The sequence below is a fragment of the Schistocerca gregaria genome, chromosome 5, assembly GCF_023897955.1.
Source record: "Schistocerca gregaria isolate iqSchGreg1 chromosome 5, iqSchGreg1.2, whole genome shotgun sequence".
In the NCBI taxonomy this organism is placed as follows: Eukaryota; Metazoa; Arthropoda; class Insecta; order Orthoptera; family Acrididae; genus Schistocerca; species Schistocerca gregaria.
The window spans coordinates 625,892,007-625,911,649 of record NC_064924.1 but is presented as its reverse complement, the minus strand read 5'-3'; positions in this window follow the sequence as shown (position 1 = coordinate 625,911,649).

The window sequence follows — 19,643 nt, the reverse complement described above, 5'->3', positions numbered from 1 at the left end:
AAGGTACAATTAATCAACACAAGTATGATACAGTCAATCAGCAGTAGCCAGCCTAGACACAAGCATTAGCAGGGAAGTAACCGATTTTCTGACATTAACGAGTTCCTAAACAGGATCGAATTTCATAATATCATATGTGTGCTTTAATAGTTTAGAATCTTGAGTTTCTAAGTGTTAATTTAATATGTAATAGCCAACGTTGTCGCGTTTACATTTGCGTCGGAAGGCAAACCGATTTTGTGACATATTACAAGTTCCTAGTCAGTGGAGATTTATTTAGTTTAACCTGAGTGCTTCAGTAGCTACGTTTTTGAATCTCTACATATTAATCTAATTTATTAGGCACAGTTCCTGCATGTTCGTCAGTGTCTACAGAAGACTTGATTACCACGTGCCGATAGTCCATATATCTGCATAGTTTAGTTTTCCACAGGCTTAAGTATGGACAGGGACTGCGATTGTTGTGTGCAGATGCGAGCCGAGTTGATGACAATTTGTTCTCAGCTCCAGGCTGTGATGGCTTCAGTTACAGCGGATGCTCACCACTGTTGTGGGCCAGCCTTGGGGTTCCCACAAACGTCCAGCATGTCCAATTCCTCCCACCGGTCCTCACCGGTGGCCAGCCCAGTTACTACTCGCACTGAAGTTGACCCGTCACCTGTGGTCTAGTGGGGAGTCACCCCAGGATGCAGCAGGTGGCGAAAGACATCGCAGGCGGCAACACGTAAGGCCTCCCCAGCTAGTCTGACAAACAGGTTCCAGGTGATGTCTATGGCTGACATCGTCGTTGACCCAGAAGCTGTCACCTGTACTGTTTCAGAGGGAACCTCTCAGCCTGCAATATCCGGACTATCACAGAGGGTGGGATTATTGATAGCTCGGAGCTCCAAACTCAGGCGCGTTATGGGGCCCCTTATGACTGACAAGAAGGAAAAGAAAACCAACCTTCACTTCCTGTGCATACCAAGTGGAGTCATACCACATGTGGAACAGGTCCTCCTGGATGCCATGAAGAGCACAGGGTGCAGCCAACTGCAGGTGGTGGCTCACATCGGTATCAATGATGTGTGACACTTAAGATCAGAAGAGATTCTCTCTGGTTTCGAGGGGCTAACAGAAGTGGCAAATGTTGCCAGACTTGCTTGCAAGATGAAAGCACATAGTCAACAGGACCGATTGCGGACCTTTGGTACAGAGCCGATTGGAGGGTCTGAATCAGAGGTCCAGACGGTTCTGCAGCCGTGTAGGCTGCTGATTCCTAGACTTATGCCAAAGAGTGGTTGGCTTTCGGGTTTTTCTGAACAGCTCAGGTGTCCACTATACGCAGGAGGCATCTACCCGGGTAGCAGGGGCTTTGTGGCATGGACTGGGTGGTCTTTAAAGTTAGAGGGTCTCGGAAAAAGAATACAAGAAGGACTTCAGTCACAAAGCGTCAGGCCGAACACAGGAAGAACATAGGTACAGGAACCATCGGTATAACACTTGTTAATTGTCGTAACTGTCTTGGAAAAGTACCATAGCTCCAAACGCTAATAGAATACACTGATGCGCAGATAGCTATAGGCACTGAAAGCTGGCTAAAGCTGCAGATAGGCTCAGTCTAAATTTACGAGAAAAAATCTAACGGTGTTCCGAAAGGAAGGCTAAACAAAGTTGACGGTGGCGTGTTTGTTGCTGTCAGAAGTGGTTTATCTTGTAGAGAAATTGATGTAAATAGATCCTGTGAGTCACAATGGGAAGAAGTCATCGTTGGCAACAGGGATAAGATAATAATTGGATCCTTCTACCGACCTCCCAATTCAGATGATACAGTGGCTGAAAGGTTCAAAGAAAACTTGACTCTAAAATCAAACCCGTTCCCAGCTCATACGCTTATAGTTGGTGGTTACTTTAATTTACATTGATATGTTGGCGAAAATACGTGTTTAACCCGGAGAGACGCATAAAACATTATCCTAAATTGTGCTAAACGTATTCTGTGGAAATTAGTTCGAGCAGTTAGTTCATGAGAACTGGTGTATAGTAAGCTGCTGTGAACACACACTTGACCTCTTAGCAACAAATAATCCTGAGTTAATAACGAACATCAAAATCGATATAGGGATTAGTTAACACAGTGTCGTCGTAGCGAGATTGAATATTGTAACCCCCAAATCCTCCAAAATAAACGAAAATTATACCTATTCAAAAACAGGGAACATATACTCTGTTGGAACATTGTGCTTTACTTCGAAGAAAGCGCTCTATTGACATACCGTCAACATGGATTATGAAAACACAGCTCTTGTGAAACACAACTAGCTCTTTATTGGCATGAAGTGTTGAGTGCTATTGACTAGGGATTTCAGATCGTTTCCGTACTTCTGTATTTCCAGAAGGCTTTTGATACTGTTCCACACAAACGGCTCGTAGTGAAATTACGTGCTAATGGAATATCGTCTCAGTTATGTGATTGGATTCGAGGTTTCGTGTCAGAGAGGTCACAGTTCGTAGTAACTGACGAAAAATGATCGAGTGAAACGTAATTTCTGGCGTTCCCCAAGCTAGTGTTGTAGGCCCTTTGCTGTTCATTACTATATAAACGATTTGAGAGACAATTTGAGCAGCCGTCTTTGGTTGTTTGCAGATGATTCTATCGTTTATCGACTAATAAAGTCATAAGAAGGTCAAAACAAATTTCCAAACGATTTAGAAAAGATATCTGAATGGAGCAAAATTTGGCAGTTGACCCTAAACAACGAAAAACGTGAGGTTATCCACATAAGTGCTAAAATGGATCCGTTAAACTTTGGTAACATGATAAACCATTCAAATCTAAGGGCCGTAAACTCAACCAAATACCTAGTAATTATAATTACAAACAATTAAATTGGAAAGAACACAGCTGGCCGTGGTGGCCGAGCGGTTCTAGGCGGAACCGTGCGACTGCTACGGTAGCAGTTTGGAATCCTGTCTGTGGCATGAACGTGTGTGATGTTTTTAGGACCATTAGGTTTAAGTAGTTTTTAGTTCTAATGGACTGATTACCTCAGATGTAAGTGCCATAGTGCTCAGAGGCATGCGAACAATTTTGAAGGGACACAGAAAATGTGGGGAAGTCTAACCGAAGACTGCATTTTATTGGCCGGGTACTTAAAAAATTTTTATAGATCTACTAACGAGGCTGTCTACACTATACTTGTCCGTCCTCTTTTAGAATACTGCTGCATAGTGTGGCATCCTTACCAGATGGGACATCTAAAAAATTCAAAGAAGTGCAGCTCGTGTCGTATTATCGCGAAATATAGGAGTGAGTTTCATTGAAATGGGCATGATTAAAAGAAATGCGGTTTTCCTTGCGATGGAATCTTCTCACGAAATTCCAGTCACCAACATTCTCCTCCGAATGCGACAATATCTTACTGACACCGACCTACACAGGGAAAAACGATTACCACGATAAAATAAGGGAAATCAGAGCTCTTACAGGAAAATATAGGCGTTAGTTTTTTCCGCACTCTGTATGAGATTACAGTAATAGAGAATTGTGAAGGTGATTCGATGAACCCTCTGCCAGGCACTGATTTGCAGAGTAACCACGTAGATATGTATGTAGATGTATATCTATTCTTGGCGTCACACCCATTTCTGTATATAGTTTGATTTTCTTGGCACAATGGCATTTACTAGCTCCATAATGCTATGTGTAATACAGCTGACTGTCTATAGTCCAAGCACAATGCCATGGCAGGTAGATGAGCAGACGGCGGAGCACACAAGGGGTGAGTGGTAGTGGTGGGGGTTACGGGCAGGTGCTGTAGGGGAAATGCTGAGTGCTGGAGGGGAAGTGCCATTCTAAACTGAAGCCTACACACACATTTTTTGTAAATGTTAAGTGGGGCTCGTTCACCCTCGCACTTGCATTGTGAACTTTCAAAAATATATGTCACCTTCTCTCCGGTTTCAGTCTGAAAAGAATTTCACCGAAAATGCAGCGATTTACTTTCACTTGGCTTGTAATCATTTGTAACTTTCAGACAAGTGTCATGAGTGGCGACTTTTGAGTAACGCTCACGCATTTCGTGTTCCTACTTTGAAATTTGCTTCTTTTGACACAATGCTTCGACGTTTACACAGTCTAACCTTACTAACATGTTGTGCAGACGCAGTTGAGAGGAAATTATGAAACAGGGATTTAGTAAGTTTACTAAGTCAGGAGCTTGGTATAGCAAGGTCAGCGTCTTACGAGAAAACTCATCGTAGGAACAAAATAAATGTGCAATATCTTCACTGATATTATTCCAAAACCCATAGCGTTTCTCATTTCACCAGTTATTGATGTCCCTTAAAAATTACATTCTCTCATCGAAAAAGTCTGTAGTGAGTGGAATAACAAAGTAGATAATGAAGTTTTGCATAAAGAACATATGGAAAAATACTTAACTCTTTGTGTGCTACCATTCGCTAATATCTCACTTTGATATCTCAAACTGTTTATGAAACGTGAGGATTGTTTTGAATATTTCACTTTGGCTTTATCGCTGGTTCGGTTTCATCGTAAACGAGTGTGATACGTCAGATCAATTTTCTTGAACCTGGTGACAGACACCGGCCTCCACCCACGTATAAGGAAAAAATTCAATATTTTAGCTAAATTTCATACGCAGCAACATATGTAATACGTACCAAACGCAAAATCATAGCGACCCCTGATTTCAACGCAAACTTTGTAGCGCTTCACACAGTGTCTTACTCCATGTAAATATCATAGTAACTATGACCATTAACAAAATGATGAGCACTTGATATAAAGCTACAAGCAAAGCAAAAGTGAAATTTTACTACCGAAAAGATTCTATAAAATCTTTTGAGAACATTGTATAAAGCTACAACCAAAGCAAAAGTGAAATTTTACTACGGAAATGTTTCTGTAAAATCATTTGAGAAAGTCTGCATAGCATGGGCCTCATTCTGTCATCGCCAACTGCCTGAAAGATGGCAAGCATTTGTTGGCCACCCCTTCCAAACAAACAAATGAACTCGGCCAGCGGTTTGGACGATAACTGGTCACTGCAGCGGCCACCGTATCCTGTACAGGCTCCACATGCATCGTTCGAAGAAGACCACATGAGTTTACCGATAATGGGGATAAGTTCAGAGATTTCGTTTTCTTTAAACACTTAAGAGTATCGAACAGTTTTTAATCCATAAGAACATTTACAGATTTATATGGAATCTAGGGGTACCTGATTTGTAATAGACTATGTTATAGCAAATGGAAAAGCTGCTTCACTAATAGAAGACACAAGAGTCTACAAAGGATATAAAGTTAGGACCAAGCAATATCTTGTTATATCGAAATTAAGAATCTCATAATATAGCAATGAAGGCCTTAGCAAGAAACATAGAAGAAGTTTATACAATACATCTGATACAACATCAAAGTGTTAGATGGTTTTACAGAAAAAGTTTACATGAAATACTACAAGACATACAGGAAAGAACAGCAAAGAAAAGTGGACAGATATAGGTTGAAGAATGCAAGTAGCTACAGATGAAGCCCTATAGACTCCAAATCTGGAACAGAAAAATTTACGGAACAAGCTTATAAGGAATATCTCCAATCAATCACACAAGAAGACTACAACGAGTGTAAATTGTACAGAGCAATGATCAAATCAGATAAAAGGAAAATAAAACAAAAAAGCTGGAAAAATTTACTGAATGAAATGGAGTATGACGTTGTGGCGCGACAACCTAAACACCATAAGATGCTGGAAGATTTTAATAGATATGAAGGAAATGAGGAATGTGTGAAAAACTGCAGTTAGAGACGTTCATGTTGATCTAGATACAAGGTATGTGTTAAGCATATTCGAAAAGAGAAAATTCACAGGGGAAGACAATCTCAATGTGGAATTATTCAAATGCTTTGGAATCAATATAGCCGAAGCAATTAAATTATTTAAACACTTGTTGGAAATACAGTAACAGAGCAGAAGATTACCAAATCGCAAGCGAAATCCCCTTATTTAGAACAGAAGACCACAGGATGTGTGACAAGCACTAGCCTTTTGAACTCCAGATATCAGACGTATTATGAAAATAACAACAAACAAAATGGTTTAAATGGCTCTGACCACTATGGGACATAAATTCTGAGGTCATCAGTCCCCTAGAACTTAGAACTACTTAAACCTATCCAAACTAACGACATCACACACTTTCGTGCCCGAGGCAGGATTCGAACCTGCACTGTAGCGGTAGTGCGGTTCCAGACTGTAGCGCCTAGAACAGCTCGGCCACTCCGGCCGGCTAGCAACAAACTGACTACAGACAATTTTCAAAAGCTTCTTACAGAAGAACAGAATGAGTTTTGGCTGTAAAGATCTTCCTGAGACGGCGTTTTCCATAATTCCCAAATTATTAAAGAATACAGAGGATTCATTCATTCCACATCAATTACCTGGGTGGGAAGTAAAGGAAATGGGACCAGGATAAACTGACTAAACTAGAGGTTGTACAGAGTTTCAGGGAGAGAATATGGGAACAATTGACAGGAATAGGGGAAAGAAACAGAGTAGAAGATGAAAGGGTAGCTTTGAGAGATGCAGTAGTGAAGGCAGCAGAGGATCAAGTAGGTAAAAAGTCGAGGGCTTGTAGAAATCCTTGGGTAACAGAAGAAATATTGAATTTAATTGCTGAAAGGAGAAAATATAAAAATGCAGTAAATGAAGCAGGCAAAAAGAAATACAAACGTCTCAAAAATGAGATTGACAGGAAGTGCAAAATGGCTAAGCAAGGATGGCTGGAGGACAAATGCAACGATGTAGAGGCTTATCGCACTTGGGGTAAGATAGATACTGCCTACAGGAAAATTAAAGAGACCTTTGGAGAAAAGAGAACCAGTTGTATGAGTATCAAGAGCTCAGTTGGAAAATCAGTACTAAGCAAAGAAGGGAAAGCAGAAAGGAGGGAGTATATAGAGTGTCTATACAAGGGCGATGTACTTGAGGACAATATTATGGAAATGGAAGAGGATGTAGACAAAGATTAAATGGGAGATGGCAGGGGTAAAATACAGGGAGCGAAAGAGTATTTACAATTTGTATAGAAGCCAGATGGCAGTAATAAGAGTCGAGGGACATGAAAGGGAAGCAGTGGTTGGGAAGGGAATTAGACAGGGTTGTTGCCTCTCCCCAATGTTATTCAATCTGTATATTGAGCAAGCGGTAAAGGAAACAAAAGAAAAATTTGGAGTAGGTATTAAAATCCATGGAGAAGATATAAAAACTAAGATGTTCGCCGATGACATTGTAATTCTGTCAGAGACAGCAAAGAAATGGCAAGAGCAGTTGGACGGAATGGATAGTGTCTTGAAAGGAGGATATAAGATGAACATCAACAAAAGCAAAACGAGGATAATGGAATGTAGTCGAATAAAATTCGGTGACGCTGAGGGCATTAGATTATGAAATGAGACACTTAAAGTAGTAAAGGAGTTTTGCTATTTGGGGAGCAAAATAAGTGATGGTGGTCGAAGTAGAGAGGATATCAAATTTAGACTGGCAATGGCAAGGAAAGCGTTCTGAAGAAGAGAAATTTGTTAACATTGGGTATAGATTTAAGCATCTGGAAGTCGTTTCTGAAGTTATTTGTATGAAATGTAGCCATTTAATGAAGTGAAACATGGACTATAACTAGTTTGGGCAAGAAGAGAATAGAAGCTTCCGAAATGTGGTGCTACAGAAGAATGCTGAAGATTAGCTGGGTAGATCATATAACTAACGAGAAGGTATTGAATAGGATTGGGGAGAAGAAAAGTTTGTGGCATAACTTGACTAGAAGAAGGGGTCGATTGGTAGCCTTGGAGGACAAAGTATATCCTTGCGAGAAGGTAGAAAATACCCGTGATATGTCAACGTCTAAGGACGAACCACTTTGGTAAGGAGCGTTTAAGAGAAAAAAAAAGCCGTTAATCCACGGGGAAAAAGAAATAATTTTCAATATGGATGTAAGATATATCACACCTGAACGTGAAGAAAATATCATACAATGAAGGCTTTCACGACCGGATGTTACAGCTGCCGTGATTTCTTCCAGGTTGTATGGCCGTCTATCTCTGACGTTTCGTCCAAACCTACGTTGGAAATCTTCAGAGGCGCTCCTGGGTGTGCTGAGTCTTCCCGACTGACGAGTCGGACGGCGACGAGCGGCCTAAATACCGTGGAAAATGGGCGTGGTCTGGATTTGACGTGATAGCAGAGATAAACCTTGTCATAGGTGAAGTATAACTATCGATGATAGTGCGTCCAAGATTAAAAGTGTTTGGCTAGGAGATCTGCGCCAGCCTCTGAGTTGAAGTGGGTGAGCTCGGCCATCTCTGTTTACACTAAATGCAGGCAGCTACCTGCATTGAGAGTGAACGCTGTTGATTTGGTGCCTAACAGCTACAGCATAACCTACTAGGGAAGAGGTCTGTACCTGCATAAGATTTAAAACGGTTCCACTCAATCAGCTCTTTGTTCATTTGCTGAGGGGCTGCTGTCGACACGCGCGACTGAATGCTGCTAGCTCAGTGTATAAGAACAGCAGCGCCACCTGCTGCTGAGGAGACGTACGCCAGCCTAAGAGTTGTAATGGCTCAGCTTGGCCAACTCTCTGTTCACTATCTGGAGCTCTGCTGTCTGCACTTGGTGTGAATGCTGCTGACGTGCTGCCTGACAACCGCAGGGCCCCCTGCTGGATAAGCTGCGACCATCACTGGTCACTTGCTCTGGGTATTTTCGATTCGCACCTAAGCTATCTCCATGCCTATCCGTCATCGCCTGTGCTGGCAAGCTCTGTTGGTGATAATCGCCTGCGGTGGAAAACATTGTTGCTGTCCATCATTGCCTGTGTGTGGCCACTGCCCACGCTGAAGTCCACAGTTTGATACTTGACCCCTCAGCACATCCCGCCAGTGCTTCATGGCTGTCTGAGCAGATGTGTAAGGCGGCACCTGCTGGCCAGCCTGCCTGGGACGTAAATCAACACCACCACTGCAGTGATGGCCACGTTGCTTCACCTGGCTACCACCCACTGCCCAGGAGAGGATGCCGAACGTCAGCCATGAGAACCGACTGTGACTAACCTAACCACACTTCACCATCCGAATCCAGGCTACTGATTGCGGTTTTGGCCACTGTCTGGTTCCATCAAGATTTTCTTGTATTTTGACATGAAATAAATGAGTTACTTGGCTCTGTATTTTTACGACAGGATGTCAGACAGTTTCTTGATATTTACCTACTACTGCAACCACATGTAGGGTACTGAACAACTGGTGGCTTGAATGATTACTAGAAGCCGAACTCCACTACCCAGCATAGATGTCCTTCATTCGCAACCTCTACAAATGATGTCAGAAATGTTGCTGGTGTCCGCTGCTGCATCAGGGACGCCATCTCCAGCTGTAGCGGGCACATCAAGAACACAATAAGCTCATAACATGCAGCAAATTACTATAAATGTAATTCCTCCCTACCAATGGTATCACTTCGACCGGATTTTAGTTTGACTGTAGACATATATGTCATAGAAAATTAACTGGACAGTATTTCGTCACTTGAAGGGTTATGAATTGAAAAGATGTATAGTTACTCTAATGAGAATCGAACTAGTGGTATTGTAGTTGTAAAGTAATAAAAGACGGTAGCCAGTCGAAATACGTAAAAGGTATTTCAGTTAAATACGAGTATACAGTTGTGTTAAACTTCACTTCAGTTATTGACCTGTTGGGTAATCGAACATCACATCCTAGCATGTATTAGCAAACTGACTATCCACGAGGAGAGCTACTACGTAGTTACATTCAGTGTCAACAAGCTACTTCGCACCAACCAACATTGTCTTCCTTAGAGTGTACAGAGCAATACTAATTACAAAGTACCACTCAACGGAGGAAAAGTATTGATAATCTGGGCATGAGGTGACTTCAAAAATTCAGTGCTGAAGGACAGTAATTTTGAACTACTTACCAAGACGTTATTTTAATTAACAGGAACACAGTAGGTTTCATTGAATGTATGTGAGCTTTTGCATAGCACAGAATACAGCTGTTCCTGGGTATCGTGATCTGCTATAGTTTAAGCAGTATAATGCAAATAATATTATCAAATGCCATAATACTCCAAAATTAATTACTGAACTTTACTCAAACTTTCACTGAATGATTGTTGTCACACTAGCTAAACAGTAGGGGTACCCTGAAACTGGTCCATCTACTAACACACTTCTTTCTACATCTACATCTACATGCATACTCCGCAAGCCACCTGACGGTGTGTGGCGGAGGGTACCCTGAGTACCTCTATCGGTTCTCCCTTCTATTCCAGTCTCGTATTGTACGTGGAAAGAAGGATTGTCGGTATGCTTCTGTGTGGGCTCTAATCTCTCTGATTTTATCCTCATGGTCTCTTCGCGAGATATACGTAGGAGGGAGCAATATACTGCTTGACTCTTCGGTGAAGGTATGTTTTCGAAACTTTAACAAAAGCCCGTACCGAGCTACTGAGCGTCTCACCTGCAGAGTCTTCCACTGGAGTTTATCTGTCATCTCCGTAACGCCTTCGCAATTACTAAATGATCCTGTAACGGAGCGCGCTGCTCTCCGTTGGATCCTCTCTATCTCTTCTATCAACCCTACCTGGTGCGGATCCCACACTGCTGAACAGTATTCAAGCATTGGGCGAACAAGCGTACTGTAACCTACTTCTTTACTACCACCTTTACCGTTGGACAAAATAATCTCATACACACATACGCAGAAAAGAAACTGGGCTTCGGAACAGGTGAGGGGATTCAGCAAACAAATAACAATCTGTTAGCTAATCTTTTGCACTGAGGGAAAGAATGCGTTGTAAGAAGGAGTTCCTTCTACACATTTTTGGAACTACTAAAAATTTTGATAGTATAAGAGGCAGAACGAAAACTGTCATGGCTGAGAAGAATAGCGATGAAACATACTGTCAATCAACCAATTTACAAAAACTTCAAATGATAATTATGCATTATAAGAGGAAATCCGCTAAACAGATCTTACAGTTATAAGCAGTTACAGGAGATGTACCTGTCATCAGATATCAATGAAGGAAATGAAAGATATTTTTACTTCAGGAGTGAACCTCTAGGAATAACTTCATTATTTTAATTACTGTTACTGTAATGTTTAGAGACAATTTCTATGTGACCGTATGTCTTTCTCTTTACTGAGCAGAAACATGATGAACCGAATAATAAATATACTATTCATTTCTGTACTGTTGGAGACATCCTTGTGTGCATTTTATTTGCTGCAGTAAGCATTTTGAGTTAAACACATTATATACTGTATGACTTTAAAATATCCTTACCTTCATATTCGCTTTCTTTCAGTTTACGTATCTTGTTTTAAATTAGGCTTGGTAAGCGAGCGGTTGATTAAGGGGACAGTTTGGGTTTACATTGTAGGTTTGTCCATCGACTTTCACGACAGCAGCATGTACTTCGAAAGTGTTAATTTGTTTAATTTTACCTTAATACGTTTTTCTTTCTGTATTTGTTCAATGAGTCAGATTTATAAAGGGTTTCATCAGCAGGATAACACTGAAGAATTATACTGAAGTTACTTCCACAACAGTTTACGAGCGTTAGCGTCCGTTCTTCCAAATGTTACCAGTTATCTACAATATACAGTTTCAGTCATAAGTAATATTAAACTTAATATGGCCTTTTGCAAGTCTCTCAAATAGAATCCATTTCGGCCAACTTGGATGCCCCTAAACCACCGCAGTAATTCGACCAAGGAAATGGGACCTACAGTTAACGTGGAATAGGAGCCACGTGTCTTTCCTGGCGAATCTTCACGTCATTTATAAATGGAGGCCTGATCAAATACAGGCTGAAATATTCCGGGGTCCGATAGAACTTCCTTTTGGTTTTCCGGCACGCGTTTTACGTCTAGACCGCCAAATCCGATCAGTATTAAAATTGCACTTTCTGTTAGTCTCTTTTTCAGTTCATTGTAATTCGTGTGCTATTAGCTTACAGGACTAGCAGCTTCTCTTGCAGTTCCTACGTCTAACTAAAGTACTTCCAGTCCATTCTGCTAGGGATTGCGGCCGTTGAAGAAAGTTGGTGGGCGGATTGTTTGCAGTCCGAGAACAGAAGTTATGTTGCCAACTGTCAAGAAACTTCGCATGTTCTTTGTGAAGCCTGCCTCTGATCCCACAAAGAACAATCTCCTATTGTCGCCGACGCAATGCGCAGGGTGTATGATGTAGTTTGCAGCGAACCCAAACCTGCCATGGTAAATCGACGTGAAATAGGCGAGATCGCCATGCCTAGATACTAAACTTTTCGATAGACTAAAATCTATGTGGGAAAGGGCCGATATGTTAACTCCGTATCTCTTTCGAAGAGCTGTGAGTGATTGTCTTCTTTTGGAAGCGTGACCCAGCCAGATTTACGTGCCTCTCACTATAAATCAATGGCTCTTCTTCGTCGAAATACCGTTATCCATACGCGCTAAAGAGTGAGTTACTGGTGGACCGTTACAACTGAAACACTACGAACACGTAACGCAACATACATCAAATTAGTACGAAGTATGCAGTACCAAGTGTAGAAGTATAAAACCGAAACTTGATTGCAATAAATATGAGGCTCTATTTCGAAACTAATAAACAATAGTTTATTAGAAATAATCTCCATTGATATTTATACAATTCTCCGACCTCTGTGGCAGGCCACACCACAAAAACAGTCTTATTTTGACGTGAACCAGTCAGTGAGCCATTTTCGAAAATTTTCATACGAACTAAAGCGTTGTTCTGCGAAATCGTGCCCCAGTCATGCAAACGGATAATAATCGGACGGAGCCAAATCTGGAGAATCAGCCGCTTGTACTAGTATTTCCCAACCAAACATCTCGATTGTTTCCCTGACCTGTTTTGCCGGCCGCGGTGGTCTTGCGGTTCTAGGCGCTGCAGTCCGGAACCGCGGGACTGCTACGGTCGCAGGTTCGAATCCTGCCTCGGGCATGGATGTGTGTGATGTCCTTAGGTTAGTTAGGACTAAGTAGTTCTAAGTTCTAGGGGACTGATGGCCTAAGATGTTAAGTCCCATAGTGCTTAGAGCCATTTGAACCATTTGAACCCGACCTGTTTTGCTGTGTGTGATGGGGTGTCACCATGGAGCAATATGAGTTTGTGTTTCCATTTTCCATATTCCGGTTGTATTTAACGTAATGCTCGATTTAAATCGGTGATTTGCTGTTGGTAGCGATCAGTGTCTACGGTTTCACCATGTTTTAGCTGCTCATAGTAGAAGACACCCTTCTGATCCTACCAAACACAGAGCATTGTCTTCTTTCCAAAGCGATTAGGTTTTGCAGTGGATGTCGATGGTTGAACTGAACTGGGTTCACCCCTTATTTACCACGCTTAGGATTCTCAAAATATATCCCTTTTTCATCACCTGTCGCTATTCGATGGAGAAGCGGCTTTATTTTGTATCTGGTGAGCAGCATTTCACAAGTGGTCTATCTGCTTGCTTCATGTCTTTGATACAGTTCATGCGGAACCCATTTTCCCACATTCCGCACCTTTCCGATGGCTTTCAACCGACGGGAAACGGCTTTCTGCGTCAGTTTCAATTGTTCCGCGAGTTTCTGTTGAGTTTGAGTGTTATATTCATCCAATAAGCCATGCAATTCGTTGTCTTCGAACTTTTCCAATGTTTTTCCGCGCTCGTCCTTCTGCATTTCAAAATCACCACTTTCGAACTTTTAGAACACTCGAAACATTGTATTTTCCCAAGAGCTTGTTCAACGAAAGCTTCGGCAAGCATTCGATGAGATTGTGCAGCATTTTTCTTCAAATGATAAGAGAAAAGCAATGCTCTCCGCAAATCGTAGTTCTTAGGCACAAAACACGACATGTTTAGGGCTTTGAAACAGATATAGATGAATGGAACTTGAGTTATTGTGTTTTGACGTTCGTCGTCAGCCGTTACAGGAAGCGGATGGCGCTGCAGACACGGTCTCACGGGATATAGACTGACGGCTAGCGCCATCTATAGGCAAATTCCTGATTCATACTTCTACACCTTGTATGGTTGTATGTGTCAATGATGAGGATTTCAGCGCAGTCACGCTTAGGTAGAAGTAACGCCATCCGTATTTTTCGTGCAAGGAAAAATTACGCAAGGTGTTCCTTATTTAGAAATCGTATTTTAAAGTTAGCTGTTTTCGATAAAATCGTGTTACGCCTCCTACAAAGAGGAGAAGTATCTTCCGGTACGAATCGATATTCTAGAATGGCAGGAACGACGGCTATTGAGAAGGTGGTTCATCGTTCAGCGATATTGTTGCTCACGTCGATTGGGAATCGCTGACAGTCACGCGAACGTGGGTTCTATGGCTTTAAAACATTGTGGCGAAATAAATAAAAAAAATTTAAATGTATTGATTTTTTGGAAAGAGGAAAAATTATGGACATGGAGCTGTAACTTTAGAATTTTTTAAAGGCTGTTTCACGGACTGTATTGACCGGCTTGAATGGGGACAAATTCAGTGCTGCGTGAAATTTGCCTGTAATATAATTTACCATTCCAATTAATTATATTTTTGTATTTGACGCCATTGTTGATTCAATCAGAGTTCTCGCCTTAAACGTAGAATTAGTCCTTCTGCCACAGTAGTAATTCATTAGTCGCCACCGATGTTCTTCTTTGTGTTGAGCGTGTGTATCTTCCTGAGTCGGCATCGGTTCACTTCACGAAGACGGTGGAAACCAAGGAATACAATGGTACGTCGCTTTAAATAATTCTCCTAAAACTAAGATACTTCTCACTATTTTTTATTCACAACACAATAAGACTTGCTGTGCTCGTCGCACAAACTGAATTACTAACTATATAGCTGCCTTTCCGCACCCTCCAAAAATTACGTCCATTCTCGGAAGGCAACAATCGAAAGTGTCTCTTAACTCCTTCTTGGAGTATGAAACAAAAGAGAATCCAATAAGCACATTACAGAGATTATATTCTACATACCTCTCAATTTAATCTTTGGCGCAGTCTTTAAGGTATTGTATGTCTCTGCATCGGATTGTGTCATTACAACAGCCATTGTCGACGCAGTGCAGGATTTCAACGGCCCTGTGTGAATAGCATCCGAGATGACAAAGTATTTTGTGCCTAGTGTGACCGTATAGCAATGTCAAGTATTTTGATTAGGAAATAAGGTTGTTGTTTATTGCAAGATGAATAATTCGCATGGACAGTGCGACGAGCTGTCAGTGGGTGATCATTGTTGCCGCATCTATTGATGCAGCTGGAGAGACAGGCGAGCTGCCAATGTTGCACACAACGTCATCGTTGGAGACAGCTCTGGCGCCGCATCATCTTTACAGATGAGGACGGGTTCGGCGAACAGCATTTAGATGGAAATATCCGCTTCTGGAGGTTCAGAGTAGAACGGACATTGACAGATTACATTTGTCATCGTCGTATCGAGCCAGCACGTGGAGTTTTGGTACTGTGCGCTGCGAACGATGAAAAACTTAGTTGCTGCATACGAACTCCTTCCTGAAGCACTGACAACTCTAAAAAAGTACAATACAAATCATTTTTTCCTTTAATGTTATGACTCTATTATTCCCAAATTGTGGTGGGTTATTTACGACGAATTCCAGTGGCGAATATATGTACTAGGATGGAGCAGTCAAAATGCACGACAGCCTGAACACGTACCTACATGACGTTCGCTGGTGTGTATCACATATTACTCTTACTGCTCCCTTTTCTTCAGTCAGTACTAGCCTTATAAGTTATTAGTTATTCCAAGAAATTATGTCATTTCTGACAACGGAATGGCCCAATCCGACGCGTCGAAGCCTACTCCGAAATTTTTCACACAGGTAGAATACACCGATAGAAATTCCCTCTCAAATTTTAACTGCTAAGGGGCATTGAAAGTATTTTTAAAAGATTACTCATTACGCAGCCGAAAAACCGCTTTTAATAGCGGTCTGTACAGCCCCTACTACCTAGCCCTCGAATTGGCGAATAAGATGATCTAGCCGTGACCAGAGGACGTAACACAGCGAAACGTCTGCACACACGTGAACGTTAAGCACCTAAACCGTACCGAAAATGTCTCACATCACTAATTTGTTGAATAACTAGCAGATCGTATCGACAAATAAACCGTTGCGGATGTAATTGTTACACAATTGATTGGCATGGGAAACGAATGACTTTACATTGCAGACAATTTCCGTCGAGCGGGATTTTAATTTGTTGATATTAAATATTTTATAACAATTCCTGTAATACAGCTGTATGGTTAATTTATGAGTAATGGGTATTCTGCTAGCAATGAAACAGGCTCTTGTTTATTCCCTGCAGTCGCCACAAAAATGCGATGTATCTATTGGATGACGAAAACAAGCATTTTCCTTGCATCATGCACTCGACAAAAGGAAAAATTAATGCATTTTGGTACTGCTCAGTGACTACTGGTTTTATTCAGAGAGAACTGGAATGGAGTTAGAAATGGTCATGGCCATTGTTCTGCATATTGTGCAGCGTACCGGGCATACCTCATTAAATATGTAGAATGCGGCGATGCAGACTGACATTTCACAAATGAATGGTGTTTAAAAATATTTTTCCACTGATAAAGCTGAAACGACAAAGAGCTAAAGCCCATTATATTTGTTACACAATTATCTGAAAAATGCTTTACACTGTTGAAAAATTTGTTTATCGAGAGGCTTAATCACATTCCTCGTTCAGGGTTGAATCAGAATTACATTAACAGCATTTTCATGTTCCTCCTACAGACGGAGTTGTCACTCTGTCTAGACCAAGAGACCAACAAACCCAGTGAATTATCCTTTGCAAACGGTACGAAGACGTTTCGCATGTAACATTCAAAATTATTCTTCCTCATTTTTCCAGGTTTTCCTACAATCACAAGACATTTGCTATTAAATTGATCCTTCTTTAAAAAAAAAAGTTGGATCCAATTACCATGATGTTTCTGAAGATAGAGACAAAGTTGCGGAAACAGTGGTCCATTGATACTTATAACGGGAGCTGTTGTATACGTACGTGTCATAGTATTCATTGATTGCAGAAGCGACTCCTGTTTTGCTTTCGCTGGAAATTATAAAATACTGTATAGGTATAACCTGACTGGCTTTATAGGGTATAAAGTATAACAAGATGTTTCGTCTTCATGTCAGCTACGAATTTAGCTATAGTACTACCCATTAATGACATCTGCTCTCGCTACGGTCGCAGGTTCGAATCCTGCCTCGGTCACGGATGTGTGTGATGTCCTTAGGTGAACTAGGTTTAATTAGTTTTAAGTTCTATGGGACTGATGACCTTAGACGTTAAGTCCCATAGGGCTCAGAACCATTTGAACCATTTTTGAATATCTCGTCTAAACGTTCACTAGAGGTATTCCGTATAATTTCCTGAATCTGTTTAACCAGGTCGAAGAAGCCTGGAAATCGGTAATTTTCATCTCATTGGCGTTTCACTCAGAAGCCCAGTCTCGTAGCAGAATTCTGAGAGCTTCTAGGGTGGGCCAGCAGTAGTACCAAGTCGAAGGTGTAGGACTTAGACCTGTCAGAAGATGCGGCGGTGGACGTCCTAAATTGAAGCGGCTGCATGCTCTCCCATGTAACTCACACTAATGCGTGGTCGTCTTGTCCCTGTAGGTGCCTGTAAACTGCTTATCTTTGTGCTGTAGTCAATGATTATTTATACCCTTTCGCAGCCCACGTGTGCCGATAGGCTGTTTCCAGCCGTGCTCGGTACAACATATCCATGGTGTGGGTGCGATGCTGCATTCGGCATACTTGCACATTAGTGCCCGTCGGCTGCCTTCCACTGCTGTGTCTGAACTGCTATTAACTGTGGCAATTCTCAAAAAATAACGGCAGCGTTACATGTATTTGTGAAGAAGTATTTCTTATCTAAAATGATATTATTGCATCTATTCTGCGAGTACCTCACGACGCAGCACAGCACATTCTGTCCGCTCCATTGTGATGTGGTACTGCATAACGGAGTGGCCTTTTGACCAATTTAATCCTTCTCTCAGTCTATCTCGTTTCTGCTAGCGTCTTACTCACCTTTGTACATACATGTAACATAGAGGCTGGCTGCCTAAACTGTTGGAATACCCCAATCCCAACCGAAATTTCTTAGCACGCAACCTTTGCACTAAAATTTGGGATAACGTTCATCATACTCTGCTGTCGACATGTGTTAAATCTGCTTGGTACAGCCTCACAGCAGACACGGTGCCTACGAAAGAAGAACGATGCACAATTCATTCAGTACCCACACTGAACTGTAAACATGGCCACGTCGCCAGCACAGTTGTCGAGCCTTCCCTTTGTCACCATCAAATCCAAATTTGGAACTGGACCAGATAAAGGTGATCCTTCCAAACAGGACATCATCACTCACCATTTCTGTAGCGGATATTATCCAAGCAGACTAATGACAGTTTCCACCTCCAAAATATAGTATCAATGATTAGGTAGCTCTAAAGTTTATCTACTGCTCCCTTAAGAACGTCCATCTTGTTTTATTGGTGTGCGAAGGATTGCATAAATGCATGTATTTGTAGTTTTAATGACCTTTACTATCTGTAATTATGGCGTTAGGAGAAGTATTTCGCTTTAGGTACTTCAACCGGATTCCTCATTTAAGTAACTTTGAACCTTATTGTCATCCCGAAGTGTAGGAACATCCCAGTATTCTACCTGCCGAAATCAGAAATAAAGTTTACGTCTCACCGAAAAAAGTGAAACAAGATTGCAGACAAATTTGTGGTGAAAGTTAAATCTCGAAAATAATGAAGAACTGCAAAGAATTATGCGGAACAGCGCAGTCAAAATTCCATTGTCTTGTCCACGACGTAGGATACAGTGTTGTTTATAATACTGCTACTAAAGCGTTAATTTGTTATGCTGTTTTTGAGACGTCGTTCTAATCCTGCAGTAAATATATTATTCAAGAATTATAAGAATTTGGCACTTGATCCTTCTATAGCACTAGGAAGAAGGACTAAGTGCAAGACCCAACACATCAATCTACCGTCAACAAAATGATAATAACTCTGTTTGCTTACATCATGGCCTGTCGCCAACAATACAACCAATAACAGATCTGAAATGAGCTTTGCAAACCATACTACGTGAGGACGTGACTATATCAAAACGTATTTTATTCAGCGTATTTGTTCAGAACGTATTAACGGCAATTTAAAAATTATAATGATGCCACCATGCTTTGGGAAATGACCTCAGTCATGACTAATTCCGAAACATAATCTAAATGAGTAGATCCTGGCAGCGAAAACATTGACATATATCCTTTCGTTAGGTAGGGAAACGTTTCTTTCGATTCTCGTAAATTTATAATCTGTGTATTTACTTGTTAGTAATGAAAAACGATGCTCTTCAGAAGTAGATGGCTCTGCCGCAACAACAATGGGCGGATATATGCGGAGAATAATTTGTTTTCCTGTGAAGAGATGGTGAAGCTGAGGAATTAATTGAAAACAGTACATGTATTCCCACAATGTCTGGCGTTATTGTAACAGGACATCAAAC